This window comes from Chiloscyllium punctatum, chromosome 10 (genome assembly GCF_047496795.1).
Source record: "Chiloscyllium punctatum isolate Juve2018m chromosome 10, sChiPun1.3, whole genome shotgun sequence".
Classification (NCBI taxonomy): Eukaryota; Metazoa; Chordata; class Chondrichthyes; order Orectolobiformes; family Hemiscylliidae; genus Chiloscyllium; species Chiloscyllium punctatum.
This window is the reverse complement of record NC_092748.1, coordinates 84,485,478-84,504,209: the sequence shown is the minus strand read 5'-3', so window position 1 is coordinate 84,504,209 and position 18,732 is coordinate 84,485,478. Positions and strand designations below refer to the sequence as shown.

The window sequence follows — 18,732 nt, the reverse complement described above, 5'->3', positions numbered from 1 at the left end:
GGATTGCTAATTCACCCAGCTGTTCTGATGATTGTTCAAATATAAATGAGATTGATACTAGGAAGTTCCAAGCATGTTAATTATTACCAACAGATTTAAAAAAAACAGATGGGCACCATTCTGCTGATCTTCATAACTACAAGCCCAAGATTATTCAATACAGATGATGACGAGACAGGTAACACTTTCATGTCAATAGAAAATAAAATAAACAATTTTCTTCATTTAAATGTTTCTGGTCTATTGGATTTTAAATAGCTTTTCAATTATTTACTTAATATCAAAATTGCCAGGTGACAAGAAAAGTCGATCAAAACCATATACCAATGTCAAAACAGAGAACAGTTCAGGAGCACAGGAGCATGGCCTTCGCTCACTTCCTCTCTGCCAACCATGATACTGTTCTAAACTAATTCCCCATCTGCCTGTTTTTGGTCCATATCCTTCTGTTCTCTGCCTGTTCATGTGCCTGTCTAAATTCCTCTGAAACCTTGCTAACATATATGATTCCACCCTCACAGCATGTTCCAGGCACCTACTACCCTCTACGTAAAATCTTCTTGCAGCTTCCCCCCTCTGACCCTAAACCTATACCCCCCCTAGTATACAAAAGTATACACCTGGGGGAAAAAAACTCCAACTATCCACCCAATCCATGCCTCTCATAATCTTATAGACTTCTATCTGGTCACCTCCTCAGCCTCCAATGTTCGAGTGAAAACAATCCAACCTTGTCCAACCTCTCCATATAGCTAATACACTCCAATTCAGGCAAATCCTGGTTATTTTCTTTTGCATCTCCAAAGCCTCCACATCTTTTCTATCATGTGGTGACCAGAACTGCAAGCAATACTCCAAATCTGGTCTAACCTAAACTTTTATACAACTGCACCATGACCTGTCAATTTTCATACTCAGTGCCCCGATCAATGAAGGCAAGGATGCCTCACATATTCTTTACAATCTCAACCACCTGTATTCCAACTTTCAGGGAGCTATGTGCTTGCATCCTAAAATTCCTCTATGTATCAGTGCTCCTAAGGATCCTGCCATTACTGTATATATTTCTCATGCATTTGACATCCCAAAATGCATCATATTACACTTTTCTGGATTAAACCACATCTGCCATTTCTCTGTCCAACTTTCCAACTGATCTATATCCTGCTGTATTCGTGTTATAGAAGATTATATCCAAACTCAAGTGTAGAGTAATACAGCATAGAATCAGCCTCTTCAGCCCATCATGTCAATGCTGACCAACAAACGCCAAACTACACTAATCCCATTTACCTACACTTGGTCCATCGATCACTATGCTCTGGAATTTTAAGTACTCATCCAGATGCTACTTAAATTTTGTAAGAATACTTGCCTCCACCATCCTCTCGAGCAGCATATTTCATATATCTATCACATTTTGAGTGAAAAACAAATTTCCTCAGATCTCTTCTAAACCATTGACTTCTCACCTTAAATTTATAATCCGCGCAACATCAAGGGCCGAAGGACCTGCACTGCACTGTAAAGTTCTATGTTATGGCCTCTGGTCTGAGCCATGTCTGCCTCTGGGAAGAGATTCTCACAATATATACTGTCTATGCCTCTCATACTTTTGTATACTTCAATCAGGTACGCTCTTGGCCTCCTCTGCTGCAAGGAAAATAAATTGAGTCTCTCCAATCTCTCCTCTTAACTGAGACTTCTCATCCCAGCTATCTTCCTAATGAACCTCCGCTATACCCTCTACATCTTTCCGATAGTGTGGTGACCAGATATGTACACAGTATTTCATCTGTGGCCTAGCAATGTTTTATGAAGCTGTGACAAGACTTTCATACTCTATATTATAGCAGAGACAAGAAAACTGCAGATACTCAAATCCAAAGTAGACAAGAACACAGCAATTCAAGTAGCATAACCCTTCTTCAGGAATGGAAGTGGGGGTATGGGGAGCTGCAGATAAAGAGAGAGTTGGGGGGGGGGGGGGGGGAGGTGGAGAAGAGTAGAATGGTGAGGTGGTGATAGGTGAACACAGGTGGTCCCGTATGTTTTCTTCACCAGCTTGTTTACCTTTGCTGATACCTTTCGTGATCAATGGACTTGTATATCAAGGTTCTTTTGTTCCTGAGTACTCCTTATGTTCCCACTATTCTTTGTGTATATCCTTCCATTATTATACCTCCCACAGTGTACACTTTGTACGAAATTCCATCTGCCACTACACTGCTCAATTTATCAGCCGATCAATATCAGACTGTAACCTGAGACCAACCAATTTTTGTCATCTGCAAACTTATTAATTATAGCTTCTACATTCACCTTCGAATAGCAGGGTTCCCAGCACTGAGCCCTTTGGTACAACATTAATCATAGGCTTTAAATCACAAAAACAACCTTTCACCTTCACTGTTTGCATTGTAATTGTAAGCCAGTTTTGGATCCAGTTTGCCAATTTGTCTTGGATCCCAGGGGCTCTTACCTTTTGAACCAGCTTTCCATGTGGGACCTTGTCAAAGGCCTTACTGAAATTCATGTAAACCACATCAACTGCAGTATCAACATTCATATATTTGCAAAAAAAACTCTGTTAAATTAATCAGACAGGATTTCCTTCTAATAAATCCGTGCTGACTATCCCTGATCAATGCTGAAAATGTGTTGCTGGAAAAGCGCAGCAGGTCAGGCAGCATCCAAGGAACAGGACAATTGACGTTTCGGGCATTAGCCCTTCTTCAGGAATGAGGAAAGTGTGTCCAGCAGGCTAAGATAAAAGGTAGGGAGGAGGGACTTGGGGGACGGGTGTTGGGAATGCGATAGGTGGAGGGAGATCAAGGTGAGGGTGATAGGCAGGAGTGGGGGTGGGGGCGGAGAGGTCAGGAAGAAGATTGCAGGTTAGGAAGGCGGAGCTGAGTTCGAGGGATTTGACTGAGACAAGTTGGGGGGAGGGGAAATGAGGAAACTGGAGAAATCTGAGTTCATCCTTTGTGGTTGGAGGGTTCCCAGGCGGAAGATGAGGCGCTCTTCCTCCAACCGTCGTGTTGCCATGGTCTGGCGATGGAGGAGTCCAAGGACCTGCATGTCCTTGGTGAAATGGGAGGGGGCGTTGAAGTGTTGGGCTACGGGGTGGTTGGGTTGGTTGGTCCGGGTATCCCAGAGGTGTTCTCTGAAACGTTCCGCAAGTAGGCGGCTTGTCTCCCCAATTTGGAGAAGGCCACATCGGGTGCAGCGGATGCAATAGATGATGTGTGTGGAGGTGCAGGTGAATTTGTGGCGGATATGGAAGTGTCCCTTGGGGCCTTGGAGGGAAGTAAGGGGGGAGGTGTGGGCGCAAGTTTTGCATTTCTTGTGGTTGCAGGGGAAGGTGCCGGGAGTGGAGGTTGGGTTGGTGGGGGGTGTGGACCTGACGAGGGAGTCACGGAGGGAGTGGTCTTTTCGGAATGCTGATAGGGGAGGGGAGGGAAATATATCCCTGGTGGTGGGGTCCTTTTGGAGGTGGCGGAAATGACGGCGGATGATACACTGGACATGGAGGTTGGTGGGGTGGTAGGTGAGGACCAGTGGGGTTCTGTCCTGGTGGCGGTTGGAGGGGTGGGGCTCAAGGGCGGAGGAGCGGGAAGTGGAAGAGATGCGGTGGAGGGCATCGTTGACTACGTCTGGGGGGAAATTGCGGTCCTTGAAGAAGGAGGCCATCTGGGTGGTACAGTTTTGGAACTGGTCCTCCTGGGAGCAGATGCAGCAGAGACGAAGGAATTGGGAATATGGGATGGCGTTTTTACAGGGGGCAGGGTGGGAGGAGGTGTAGTCTAGGTAGCTGTGGGAGTCGGTCGGTTTATAGTAAATGTCTGTGTCGATTCGGTCACCCGAGATAGAAATGGAAAGGTCTAGGAAGGGGAGGGAAGAGTCTGAGATGGTCCAGGTGAATTTGAGGTCAGGGTGGAAAGTGTTGGTAAAGTGGATGAACTGTTCAACCTCCTCGTGGGAGCACGAGGCAGCGCCGATACAGTCATCGATGTAGCGGAGGAAAAGATGGAGGGTGGTGCCAGTGTAGCTGCAGAAGATGGACTGTTCCACATATCCTACGAAGAGGTAGGCATAGCTGGGGCCCATGGCTACTCCTTTGGTTTGGAGGAAGGGGGAGGATTGGAAAGAGAAGTTGTTCAGGGTGAGGACCAGTTCAGTCAGTCGAAGGAGGGTGTCAGTGGAAGGGTACTGGTTGGTACAGTGGGAAAGGAAGAAGCGGAGGGCTTTAAGTCCTTAGTGATGGGGGATGGAGGTGTACAGGGACTGGATGTCCATGGTGAAGATAAGACCGGGGAAGCGAAAATCATGGAGGTGGTAGAGGGCGAGTGTAGTGACCCGAACGTAGGTGGGGAGTTCTTGGACTAAGGGGGACAGGACTGTGTCGAGGTATGCAGAGATGAGTTCGGTGGGGCAGGAGCAGGCTGAGACAATGGGTCGGCCGGGGCAGTCAGGTTTGTGGATTTTGGGCAGGAGGTAGACACAGGCGGTGCGGGGTTGTGGGACTATGAGGTTGGAGGCGGTGGATGGGAGAACCCCTGAGATGATGAGGTTCTGGATGGTCTGGGAGATGATGGTTTGGTGGTGGGAGGTGGGGTCATGGTCAAGGGGGCAATAGGAGGAGGTGTCTGCGAGCTGGCGTTTAGCCTCAGCGGTGTAAAGGTCGGTGCACCAAACTACTACCACGCCTCACTTGTCTGCTGGTTTGATAGTGAGATTGGGGTTGGAATGGAGGGAGTGGAGGGCTGCACGTTCCGAGGGTGAGAGGTTGGAGTGGGTGAGAGGGGTGGAGAAGTTGAGGTGGTTAATGTCGCGGCGGCAGTTGGCTATGAAGAGATCGAGGGCGGGTAAGAAGCCAGCACGGGGTGTCCAGGTGGATGGGGTGTGTTGGAGGCAGGAGAAGGGGTCGTCAGAGGGTGGGTGAGAATCTTGGTTGAAGAAGTAGGCACGGAGGTGAAGGTGGCGGAAGAATATTGATTAATCCAGGCCTTCAGAATTTCTTCCAATAATTTACCTGATACTGAGGACAGACTAACTAGTCTGTAATTACCTGGTGTATCTCTGCTGCTTTTCTTGAACAAAGGAACTACATTAACTATGATCCAATCATCTGGCACTTCACCTGTGGCCAGTGAAGTATGAAATATACCTGCCTGAGCCCCCTTCCTTTCATAGCAGATTGACTGGAAAAATAAAGACATAGAAATTGCAAGAAGTGATGAGCAAATGTAGAAATAGAACAGTTTAAGAAATTCATATAATGTCTAGAAAGGCCAAAGAGGAGGGAAACCATTGGTGCATTTGGATAGATGGACCATGCATCAATTTGAATAAGGGGGGATTAAGCGGGAAAACTGGAATTCTAATTATCATTTTGGGTTAGTGAACAATGGAGGCTAACAAGAAATGGTTCCACTGGAGATCAAATTTTATGTTTCCATTTCTCTCCCATAATTTTAGAGTACAGCCTTCTTGTAAGCTGTCTCTGCTTAGCAATGTGCTAATAGTGTAAATGCACCAAATAGATCTTCTTAAATGTAATCTCACTACTTGTATTGCATAAAGTTGCTGAATTTCAAAACAAGAAAAAATGGACACCAGAGCAGAAGGGAAAGACTGCAACATCATAGGCATTAATTGTGAAGATTAATAGAAAGAGGGAGCCACAATTGGATAGTCAGAGTACTGCTTCTTGTGATAACACATTCTGGTGCATGGAAACTTTGCACACACTGCCCAAGTTACTTAACAAATATGCATACCCTTTCCCAGGAATAGCAGTCTGCTTCCCTTCAGTGAGGTTGGAACATTGCCATTGTAATCCTGCTTTGGTATAATATGGCTGCAACCCACACCACAACTGTATTCCAAGCGTTTTTAACAAGAAACCACAGGTTTTAATTCCATAAGCTGTTTATCTCCACTGCCTGATCCTCCTTAGGCTTGCATTTCTCTCTGTTTCTCCATAACTGCACCCATGCCTCTTACATCACTGGATGATAATTGGCCCACAATGTATTGTGGCTCCAACTCTTCATGACATCTCATTGGAATGTGATACCATGAGTTCTGGAGAGAAGTCCTTTCATTGCAAGTGGAACACAGCTGAATCTGGTTCTCCATTTATTAGACTCATAATTAATAGGATGGCCCTTCAGTGAACCAGAAATTTGAAATATTAACTCTATTTGCTCAAAGAAAGGCCTTCTCCCAGTTTGGCTATTGCAACATTCTCACATTTGCTTCCATTTCATTATAAGGATCAATTTGATCAACATTCTCCTCTCACTCACCAACATCCCCCATTATCTTTTTTTCACACCACCCTGTATTTCTGTTTCCTCTGTTACTCTTGAACCTTCCTCCATTTCCACCAATCCCTTCCATGTATATATTGACTTTCCTACACACAGAGCTTATAATTATCAGGGTCGCATAACCCCACCTGACCCTGATACCTCCCATTTTCTCATTAACCTTCACTCTCTCTTTACTTAAATCCCATATACGGAACTATATAAAACCCACCTATACTAAAACTTGCAGTAAAGAAAATGTATGAAACCCTTGCCTTTCTCTGTCACTGAATTGTACATAAAAGTTGTGAAGTCATGTTGCAGCTATATTAAATTTTAAGTAGACCACATTTGGAGTTTTGGCTCACCACATGCTATAGGAAGGAAACTTTGATGAGTTGGCAAACAAGGTTTGGCAGGATGTTTTCTGGATTGGAGTGTTTTAGCTATAAGGAGAGGTTGGACAAACTTGGATAGTTTTCACTACAGCCTCTGAGGTGACCTAATGTGAAATGATGAGAGATATGGATTGGGTGGATAGACTGAGTCTTTTTTTTCTCTAAACCTCGGGGGCATAGGTTTACAGTGAGAGGGATAAGTTTAAAGGATCTGTGCAAGGCACATTTTTTACACAGAGGCTGGTAGGTGCCTGGAACATGCTGCCAGGGAAGTGGTAGAAGCAGATAGGATAGCAATGTTTAAGGGGAAATTATACAGATACATTAACAGGCAGGGATAGAGGGATACTGAACACATTTGGGATGAGCTTACAATTGTATCATGGTGGCATTGGCATGGTGAGCTGAAAGGCCTGTTTCTGTGCTGTACTTTTCTATGTTCTATGTTCTACCTCTAACTGTGACAATACCCTCTGCAATGAATGTCCATCATTCAGGCGCCCAGACATAAACCTCTGACAGCAGTAACCTTCCACTGGACACTGAGCTGTCTGTGATGCACCTTTCCCAATCGTCAATCCAAAAACACAGAATAGGACAAAAATGTGCTGCCACTTTCCACCCTTGCTCTTCCCAGACAATGCTCTGCCTTTCCAGGGCATTGTCCCATCCTTCCCTAGCCTTTTTTTCCAAATGCTTCTCCAGTGACCTTTCCTGCCTTGTGATGCTTTTGCTCTACCCAGCATCATGTAGTGAGAGCTAGCCTCTTGTCCTGTGTCACATGGAGAACGCAACCAGTAATCTTGATTTAAAACTATGTAACTATAAGGACAAAGCAGCCAGAACATATGATAGAGTCCTGGAAGAAGAAGTCAAGTTCAACCTTTTACATGTAGTTAGGTTTCTGAAGGAATGTACTTTCTGACTGGGTGGACTTTCATTTGGATAGAGCATTTAATTCTCCTGCATGATGAGATCCATGATGAAATCCATAGAGATAAGATTCTTGACATCTGCAGATTGGAAGGTTGGCCAACATTTAAGTTTGGAGAACTTAAGCGGAAAAGCTTATCTCACCCTTAAGCTTCTGAATTTTGGACATCAACCAGTTAAATGTCCCCTGCCCACTTTTCCTCTTTACTCCTTTAGAACCAGAAAATCCCACCTACACATACACATACATATGCCTACCAATCATGTATGCTTGCTTGTTATCTTGTAAAAAGAATCTATTTGCAGATCGCGTAGCTGAGTGAAAACAGACCATATCACAGCAGACACAAATGTGGCAATTAAAACACTTAAGTAGCACAAAACTTGGTGTGTTTTCGTAATTACAGTAAAATCATAAGTTTATTGTGGATGAGCACTCACTTTATTATGTCTCATTATACATCTGTATTCTCAATATGATTTATTGCCTGTTTCTTAGTATTTGATGATTTCACTACTATACTTTCCTAATCAGCTAATTGCAAAGCTTTTCTTCTATTACAATAAACAAACACTGTCAATATAATTAGGCCAAAAGCATTAATCTTTAAAATTATATTTTTGGAAACCTCCGTAAATAAAGAGAAAATATAATCTAAGCTCTTTTCTTTGAAACAAAAGACAAACAAGCTGTCGTTGGTCAACTCAAGTCTCCATTCTTGGACAAGCTATGTATTACCCAACAGACAGAAGCATAGAACGAAGCAGAAAACTGAGACATCTTCATCTAATTATAATCACAGTAATGCTTCTGTAGAAGCTCTCATGGGATTTGGCTATTTTAATATAACAAACTGCAAACTATAAGCACATGTAGCCTCAGAGGACTATATCAAATATTATATTGTTAATGCATTTACAACACTTTGAGTAGGAAGTGAGGTCAAGTAATTTTGAGTACCTTTAGTTAGAATAAGAAGTGGTAAATGAAAATCTGTGGCCGCAGTATGTGGCTACTTAAATATTTGAAAATGTTAGAAGAGTTAAGATGGTATTGATAAAGGATAGTGGGACACAACTAAGTAGGAAGCTTTTCCAGTTCCCTGGTACAGTATATACACTTTGGACAGAATAGCCTCTTGTGATGTAAATTTATGATTCTAATCATGATCCGAAATAACAATGTACTTGGATCCTCAAACAGGTAATACCGGGAACAAATAGTTTAGCCAAGATATAATGTTAAAATCTCATCTAAGCAAAGATCCCTCCAAAGGTTGTGAAACTTAACACAGTAAATTTGATGAAAAAAATAATATCTTTCCAAAATAGGAATTTGCCATGGCTACATTATGCAATTCACTGATTGCTCTAATTGCAGACTGTGTGGTTAACTCTTACTCCCCTCAGATCAAGGTGGGATGAACAATACAGTTACCCAAGGCAAATGAAAATATTAAACATTAAGGTGTTTAAAGGGAGGAATCAGGTCTTTGTAATTTTCAGCAGAGAATTTGAGTCTTTGGGGATAATCTTAGCTTGGTTTAAATGGTGACAGAAAGGATAAAGGTCCAAATATGTTGCATCAAAAAACAACAATAAATTTTGATGTGTCTCATGTTGGAGCCGATAAATAAAGTGTTTTTAGGCCATAATTTTCATGCTCAATTTGCTCCAGCTATCTCTGAAATTGTTCTTCTAAGTACATACATTTTCACTACAATTTAATTCACATATGAGAGCACATTACAACAGTGATCACACATGCCTAATGTTTAAAGAAGGATAGTGTAAAATTAACTAACTTGTCTAAGATTTAAAAAACTACATTGTAGAGAAAGGACTGGAATTTGTGTGCCACAGGGACTTCAATTCAGTTCAAAGGTCAGGCACAGAGGAACTCAACTGGCAGATGAGGTGAGGTGAGATTTTTGCTCCTCAGCAGAAGGAAGTCGAACCTCACAGATTTACTGCCAATTACACGGGGGTGAAGAATCCCGCTGGATGGTTATAACTTGGTGGGATCTTGTTGCATCTTGCTGGGTCACAATGGGCCCAGGAAGACTATTAAGGGGTGAGACTTGGCTGCCTGAATTGGACTTTACCTGCCATCAGTAAAGTCCTAGCAGTATGACAAATTATAATCACAGCAATTCTTCTGTAGAAGCTCTCACTTAGGTCTTCACTTGACCCACCAAATTCACAACCCCTGACCTCTCACATTGCACACTCCACAATTGTGCAGTTGCTAAGATAAGAAAACAGTCCCTAGCTTTAATGTGCCATACCACTGCCTTCAAAGTGAAAGTATATTAAAACAGTCCAAAGTGTTAGCTAACATTTTGACAACAATCAACTTCAGAAAAAGGCTTAAAATTTAAGGTTTCTGCTTGCCAGTTAACAAGAAGTTGGTGTTATATAATCCCAGCAGCTTCAATAATTTAATAACTTCAAGCTGAAACAAACTATATTTTACAAATTACTTTGCTTGTAGCAGCAGGTTGACACATTAGACTAATGTATTAGTATCAGCGCATCCATTATAAAGTCATTAGAGGAACAAGCCAATTCCCTCTAACTAATCATAAAGCAATGCACAACATGACACTATCATCCATTTAACCCAAGGAATAACTTCTAATTTATACTCTCCATTCCCTAAAAAGTTCACATATTTCTGGCAGAAAGAACTGTAAATGCAAAAAATAAATCTTCCTCCTGTCACATTTTTTAGAACAATTTTTAACAGCTGTGGCATTCACCTACAAACATCTGCTGTAGGGATTATGACTGCAATGGTTACTTACATGGAGGCAACAATTCAAGACAAATCACTTTTTTCTTTGAAAATGCATTCAAAGTAATTTTTATCATTATTAAGCATTTTTGAAAAATTTGTCATTACACACTCACTGACTGATTAAGGAATCTCATTTTTGATTCACAATATTTGATGCTTGGAATTTTAAAATAAATATTAAACTAGGTTTAAAAGATCAATAAGAAACATTTCCTAAGTCATAATCAAAATTGGGAAAGATTGATTTTCTTATTAACAATGATTTTTTTTTTATTTATGTTTTCTAGTCAAGGGAATTTTCCTCAAGATCCTTCTTAGTACAATTCCTCTTACAGTGTTATTTTCCATTGCACTTTATTTTCAATCTATCTAATCAGAAATTATCCTTATTAAATTCCTATACCTAACTCTCATATTTTCATTTTATGTCAAGTGTGAGATCATAGCAATATATATTGACAAATCAGCTTTATTTGGACATAGTTGAAGTTTACTGTGTTAACTGGTTGATGAAAATGGATTGCAAATAAAGGTAATCTCATTCGTGCAAAGAGGTGGGATGATAGATCTATTTGTTGGTGCTGATTAGGACCATACAAAACTCAGAATGACAAACACAACTTATTTGCTAATAAGTTATTGTTGTTTATATCAAATATATAAATAAAAACATTATTTATAATTGACATGACCCATTTTTTAAAAATAACTTATTTCATTTATCTTTCATGCTCTTTCAACTTGTTGTTGTGAACTAGATTTTTGTTTGGCACCTGCATTACATGGTTAGTAAAATTATATCTGGAATTTTGCACAATAATATGAAAAGAATATTTGTAAATCCATGAAAATTTAACATTTAAATTATGTTGGCAAAACCCATCTACACTTAGTGGTCCAGTAGAGGCAGTAATGAGTCTTTTCCTTGTTCTGTGGCAGTTCTTGAGGAGGTAGTATTTCCATATTATTGTCAGTCTTGAATTATGGGATTCTGACCAATTATAGATATATATTTCCAAATCAAGATGGCATGTAACTTTGATATAATGGTGTTCCCACGATGTAGCATATACCATAGTAGAGGGTGTCATGAGCTTGAATCAGAATCCCAAAATATTATGGACGTTTTTAACTTTGATGAAATCTGGTACAAAGTGGTCCTTGTGGAACTTAAACTGAGCATTGATGAGGGAAATAATGGATAATATATAAATAACTATTAGCACAAAAAGATATTCAAATAGATTATATTCAAGGCTCTCAGAACACATCATCTTTACACAGCAATTTTGTAAGTTTGTATCAACTCCTGCTTTACCCAGCAGTGCTACTTTGATATATTAATAATATATATTTACCTTTTGTTAGCATATTTGAACATAATTATCACCTGTCTTTCTAAGTTATAGAAGGCAACATTCTATTGATTATGTCTGTGAAGTACATTTACATTCATTTTGATGGTGATTGTAATGAGGTCAACCAGATGGACCTCATAGAATATGAGTTCCCTGACTGGGGCTGCTAACCTGGTCCAATCAAGGAGCCTTGACCGACAGATGCAAACAGGAGTGTCAGAAGTTCTGTTCAGTCTGAGACCTGGCTCTGAGAGAGCTGAATGACTGTCAAGGATTCTCCGTGTGTAAATAAAGGGTAACATAGTGATAGGATACCAGTGTCTGTGGAGTTATTTGAATTTCCATATGAAGAATTATGAAGTCACATCTAAACAATTTAACCCAATTACATTAACACATCTTATAGAATTAGTTGAAACATAACAGTAGCCACTGTAAATACTATTACATTATACCTGGTATGGACATTCCTAATGAATATCAGTTGTACCACTCTTGAATGCTCATACTTTATGAAGGTGTCAATTTGTCTAACAGTAACGAATGTAACATAACTGCCTAAGGGGGTTCATGAAAAGCCTCACAGCTAGAAGCTGCAAAAATGTAACAGTGATAACTTCCTAATTTTCAAATATAAATACCATATGATACATTTTCTTCTAAACAATGCAGTGGTCATTCCCTCAGTTACTTAAAGTTGAGATTTAATACCCATGACTTACAGGATTTAAAATATGTTTGGAGCCATTGAGTGTCTCAGAATAGGCAGTGGACTGATGGCACTTATCTCAACTGAGAAGAGCAAAGATGGCATTAAATTGAGTGTTGGTCCTCAATTCAATACATTTGGTGATCTTGACCCTTACATAGTTATTTTTCTCTTTGTTTAAATCATTGCAGGCAACCCGTCTAGTTAAGTATGGAGGGAGAGAATGATTGCATTGTGGGAATTTGTTTGTGGCTAGCGGAGCCTAGTTAAACAGTTGGCATGAACTTTCCTATTACTCTTGGCTCTGCAGTTTTTTTTTAAAGATATATAATGTAAACTTAGCTTTTCAGACAGAATTAATTACACAACTTGTTCTCAGAAGGGATATAATCCAAAAGTGCTCGGGCCTCATTAGCAAATGCATTTTCCTTTCAGCATGATACCCCAAGCAGCTGAAAATCAGTCAAGTCCATCAATGCAAATTCAGTTTTTCAGGCATCCATCAGATGTATAACACAGCTCTGGAAAATTGTCACTGCGTCAATTTCTATTATTTCTTCAATTCAGTGTGAACTAACTGAAGGTGGTCAACTCTATAATGACAGAAAGCAAGTTTTATACAGCACAATTTTAAAGGATTTTAGATGTATTTACATGTAAATTCAGCTGAGAGCCTGATATTGAACTCTCAGGCTGTGGTTAATCACAATCTGTCAGTCTCGGTCTCATCAATAAAAATATTCTATGCACCTGAGAGTATGTTTCTGAATGCTTCCAAAACAGGAACCGTAATAGTTGTGAACAAGAAGTAGATTATGAGCATCTGGCTTTCATGAAAAAAAACATGGTGATTTTAGTCACAATGATGCTAAAATAAGCTATTCTTTGTTTATAGCTGGTATAGTGTTCTCTTGTGCTACTGCCCAGTGAACCAAGACCTCAGGATTCTCTACATCCGCCGATAGTGCACACCTTATTCTTCTTCCGTTATGAGCAGTCTCTGTGATATGCTGAATTAAATAGCATGCAGTAAATATCAACAATCAGGGACACCTTAGCTGGAATGTAATTCAGTGCTGCTCCAGATTTATCAAGGTTCCAGAGTACCTTCAGTATACAATGATCTGTTTTGTAAGAATCCTTGCGAAACTAAAACATAATAATATCAGTGTTCAGCAGAGATCCTAGGAAACCATACCAGGTCATCAGCCATTACTTCACAGAAGATCTCATTACCTGCCTTTTTGCTACAAACCTCCTTAACTTATCAGAATGGTGATATGTCCCTGGATAATGAACATTATAGAATATTGGAATGTCACAGCACAAAACAGGTCAGTTTTCTCTCGGAGAGAGCAGTGATGCTTAGTCCGACATATTTGCTCTTTGATGGCAAGGCTGTAAGTTCTTCATCCCATATATCCAAATTCTTTCTAGAATTAGTATCCAGCACATTTTCAAGAAGTTTATCAGTGCCTCTTTCTCATTAACACCAATGTCAGAATCCTCACCAGTCAGTCAGCATCCGAGGAATAGGAATAAGGTCTCATCCCTGATGAAGGGCTTATGCCTGAAATGTCAATTCTCCTGCTCCTTGGATGCTGCCTGACCAGCTGTGCTTTTCCAGCACCACATTCTTTGACTTTGATCTCCAGCATCTACAGTCCTCACTTTTTTCCAATGTCAAAATCCTGTCCATTTCATAACAGTGCCAGAGCCCCTTTCCCTTTCAGGTGTGCACTAATAGATGTTAAAGGTTGCTGATCATGATAATCTGAAATATTTTGCAATAAAAGAAGCTGACAGGCTTTCTGAAAGGAAATAGGATGTGACTGGTCAATAGTTGATAACAGGTTGTGTGTGAAGATATTAGGGCAGTATGTTATAATGTCACAATATTGAAAATCATGCATACAAAAGATAAGACCTGACCAGCACAAAGAATGTATTGGTCACTAATGCATTGGCATGCAAATTGAGAGCTAGTTACTGCTTTCACAAATTCCACATTGCCTCTGGTGGAGGTATCTTGCAGGTCTGTGAAATAATTATAATCTCCTGAGAGACGTGGAGCCTTTTTCTTTGTTACTTGATGTTCAGGTTGAAAAAGGAGCTGTAAGTAGAAAGGCACGTGTGGCTTATGGGTAAATGCCAGTTAATGGCATTTGATTGATATATCCTCATGAATTCCCCCTCCAAATGTTCTATTTCTTCCTCTACATTTATAATATAGGTCAGAATCTTCAAGTTTAACATGATTCATTCAACGGTGAATGCTTCAAGCTGCAAAACTATATACCCCAAGGAACAACACAAACTTCAGATGAAATAAAATGCATAAAATAATTCCTAATGACTATTTTGCAATGAAGTTATCATGGTTACAATATTTCTTTAAATCCAGAAACATTCAAAAGCAACCAATTAATTAATACTTGATACAACACTCTATTCTTAATAGTAAGCTGCTCATAGATAGGAAGACTGAGTGTCTGCCTTGACAACAGCATTTAAAACTTTATTGGCATTTGATGATGATATGTGATCAGGTATTACTGGGTATCAAGCTCAGTCTCAGAGGTAAATGCTTAAGGCAGTTGGTAAAAAGTGTGAATTTGGTACAATGGTACATCAATCCATTTTTTGTTTACAAACTTACATGAAAAAAGTCATTAAAAGAGGGGGTAGGTATGTTCAGCACACAGATTCCTTTCATACTTTCTTATTCATCTCCACTACAACATGGATTTGGAGGGCATTCTTTTGCCCCCACAGCTGAAGTGACAGAAACATGAGTAAAGCTGCAACTTACATTAGGATATGATTTGGAGATGCTGGTGTTGGACTAGGGTATACAAAGTTAAAAATCACACAACACCAGGTTATAGTCCAACAGGTTTAATTGGAAGAACTAGCTTTCGGAGCACTGCTCACAACCACCTGATAAAGGAACAATGCTCCAATTAAATCTGTTGGATGAGAACCTGGTGTTGTGTGATTTTTAACTTTGTACATTAGAATAGTCAATGTCCCCCTTCCTGTAATGTCAAACACCTTGTCTTCATATATCATTAAGTTATATATTCAAAATTGTATTGAGCTGGCAGCTGTAAATGATTTTCATGGAAAAGGTCAATGTATTTATAGCTGTCTAGACTATTTGTGTTTCCTCAAGGTGACTTAAACATGCAGTTTTAATTGTTGCAAACTGGCCTGGGCACCAGAATTCTTTCATCATTGGTAAAATACATACAGTGCTGCAAGCCAAACTGGTTGTCTTCATAAGCACTAAAGATAAAGGGAAGGAGTGTTCATCCATCAAACTTGACACAAGAGGCCATCACAATCGATGATTATGCAGGAAACAGTGATGTAAGGTATCAATTACATTCCCAAAAACAAACATTGCTGAAACTCAATAGGGCTGGTAGCATCTGTAGAGAGACAAAAGTTAACATTTGTCCAGTGACCCTTCTTCGGAACTAATTGTAGATAGAAAAATGTTGGTATATAGGCTGAAGCTAGGGTGGAGTGAGCAGGGGAGGAGTAAAGGATAGGGAGAGATGGAGCCCAGAGAGAGGAAACAGCATCTGGGGAGACAAAAGGGTGGATAATGGTCAGGCTGGGGATATTATTAGCTGCTACTGGAGACTGTTAACAGTCAACAATGAATTGATTGTGGTGACAACCCATGTGATAACAAGCCCTGGTATGTGGAGTTGGGGGAAGAACGTGGAAGGAGGTGTTCATGCCCTAAAATGATTGAATTGAATATTGAGTACTGAAGGCTACAGGGTCTCCAATCAGAACATTAGATGCTATTCTTCCTAGAATCATCCTGCAGAAAACTGACAAAGGAGTGGAGAGGAAAAGATGTCCTGGTGGTGGTATCCTGCTGCTGGTGGTGGAAATGGCAACTAATAATCTTTTGGTTGTCGATGCTGGTCGGTGGTAAGTGAGCGCCAGGGGACCCTATCGTTGTTGTGGGAGGAAAGAGAAAGAGTAAGGGCAGAAGTACAGGAGATGATCAGACACACTGAGAGTCCTATCAGCCATGGTGCTGCAGAATCCACTGTTGAGGAAGATGGTGAATGTTTCAGAGGACACCCTTGTAGAAGCAGGAACAGATTCGACAAAGATGGAGAAACTGGGACAATGAAATTGCCTCTTTCCAGGATGTGGGGTGTGAGGATTTATAGTCAACATAATGGTGAGAGTCAGTGGAATAGCGAAGCTTATTGTTGTCTAACTTATCCCCAGAAATAGAAACAGAGATATCAAGGAAAGGGTGGGAGGAGTCAGCGATGGACAAAGTGAAGGTGAGAGTAGGATGGAAATTGGAAGCAAAATTTATTAATTTTTCCCCTTCCAGATAAGAGAGGGAAGCAGCACTAATGATGTCACTGATGTACTGAAGAAAGTTTTATGTACTAATCGTATTATACTTAATAGAACAAAAATTATAAAGCTTTTTGACTTATTTTAAGTTTGTGATATTTGTGTCATCTCTTGTTTACTTATCTTCAAATTAAATGCCGTTGGTCTTGTTTAAAACTGCAAATTAAAAAGAAGTAATAAAAGGTATTAAAGTGTTTGAAAGCCTGAAGCTAAAATGAACTTTCCAATCAAACTACAGATCAAGCCAAGTATTACTATTATTGAGTTACTGACTAATATACTTCTAACAAAGTACTAAACACATACAAGTATGTCCATACACAAGATGACAGTGATAATGATCAGTATAATTGCTAGTGGTGCCTTCATCTGGTCTGTCTGCCTATTTATTTTTTGGATGTCCTGAATTAGGCTTGTGTTATTATTCAGGGATTTTTGATCCTGTAAACAAAATAAGGGCAGTGAGCTCCTTGATGTTTTGCCTTGATGTTGTTTAATCATTGAAACATGTTGTCCAAGTTTCTTTACATTGCATGAAGTAAGGTAATCGATTGTTAATATGCATGTTATCTACAGTAGAACCTGAGAAATTATTTTAAAAACACTGGCAAAATCAATGGAAAACTGGATGAAAAAATCAGATATCGAAGAAGCCTAGTTCCTATTTTGACAAAATGACCCAAAATTGGTACAACATCGATAACTGTTGGCTTGTGCACAATTGTTTTAATTTAGTTTAATTTACAGAAGTAGGATAGACACAAAGACAACTTTCCTTCTTTCCTGATGAAATGCCTGCATTAAACTGAAATAGGTATGAAGGGCTTTTGCCCGAAACGTCGATTTCAAAGCTACTTGGATGCTGCCTGAATTGCTGTGCTCTTCCAGCACCACTAATCCTTAAACTGAAATAGGCCAACCATATTTTTCCTCTGCTTCACTGTTTTTCACCAGGTGACAATCACTAACGTGTAGCTCCTCATTTACCGTGCACGGTGTCTCTGGACACATCTGTGATTACCCTGGATACATTTGTAAAATCTTCTGTGCCATTTCCAAATAAGAAAAATCTGCAGTTTCATGCCTGACAAAGATGTGAAATTCAAAGAAGTGAAAATAGTTACAAGGAATCCAAAGTTAAGCTCAATATCCTTGAAGCCACTCAGCTGCTTTGCACAACCTGCGTGCCTCTTGAGTATTCAACTCACTTAGCTTCTCTCAAAACAACATATGTCTATTACCAATCTGGTCTTGCAGACTGAGATCCACCCTGTCTCAATGACAAACTCCTATTCTGACCAAACTTGTTTCCAAGTCTATTCTTAGCAAAATAAAATCACAGCCACTGCTTTGCTCAGTCAACTCCCGACAGCCCACATGCGTGATTAATTTTATTGGATTCAATTAAGCTGTTAGTGAAGTGACCCTCATATAAGACATAAACGTGAGGGAAGGCTGTTGTATGCTAGACTGCCTTTTGGCAATATACTCCTCTACCAAAGTGCTATTTATTTTCTTTTGGTTGAATAGTCAGATGAATAGAAATAAGATGCAATGGAATTAAAAGGGTGGACTCAAAAAGTAAGCACAAATAAATGGAAGTGAACGGCTAACTAATAATGGTGCATTCAAAGCATATGCTACCTGTGGATGGTTACACTGTTTCAGCATGGCTTTGGAAGGATCAAATGTATGTAATTACACCAAAATGTGAAACTATTTATTCAGGAGAAAATTAGCAGTTCAAGCACATGCAGTACATAAACAACAATTGGAGTACTGACCAATAATACATTAATGATCAATGCTGCACTTCGTA

At 40.0% G+C, this 18,732-nt stretch overlaps 1 protein-coding gene across 3 annotated transcripts in view; it reads right to left on the bottom strand.

Annotated features, from left to right (window-relative positions):
- thsd7ba (thrombospondin, type I, domain containing 7Ba) overlaps positions 1–18,732 on the bottom strand; it is a 908,760-nt gene that overhangs the window by 262,404 nt on the left and 627,624 nt on the right. The gene's annotated exons all lie outside the window — the stretch shown is intronic.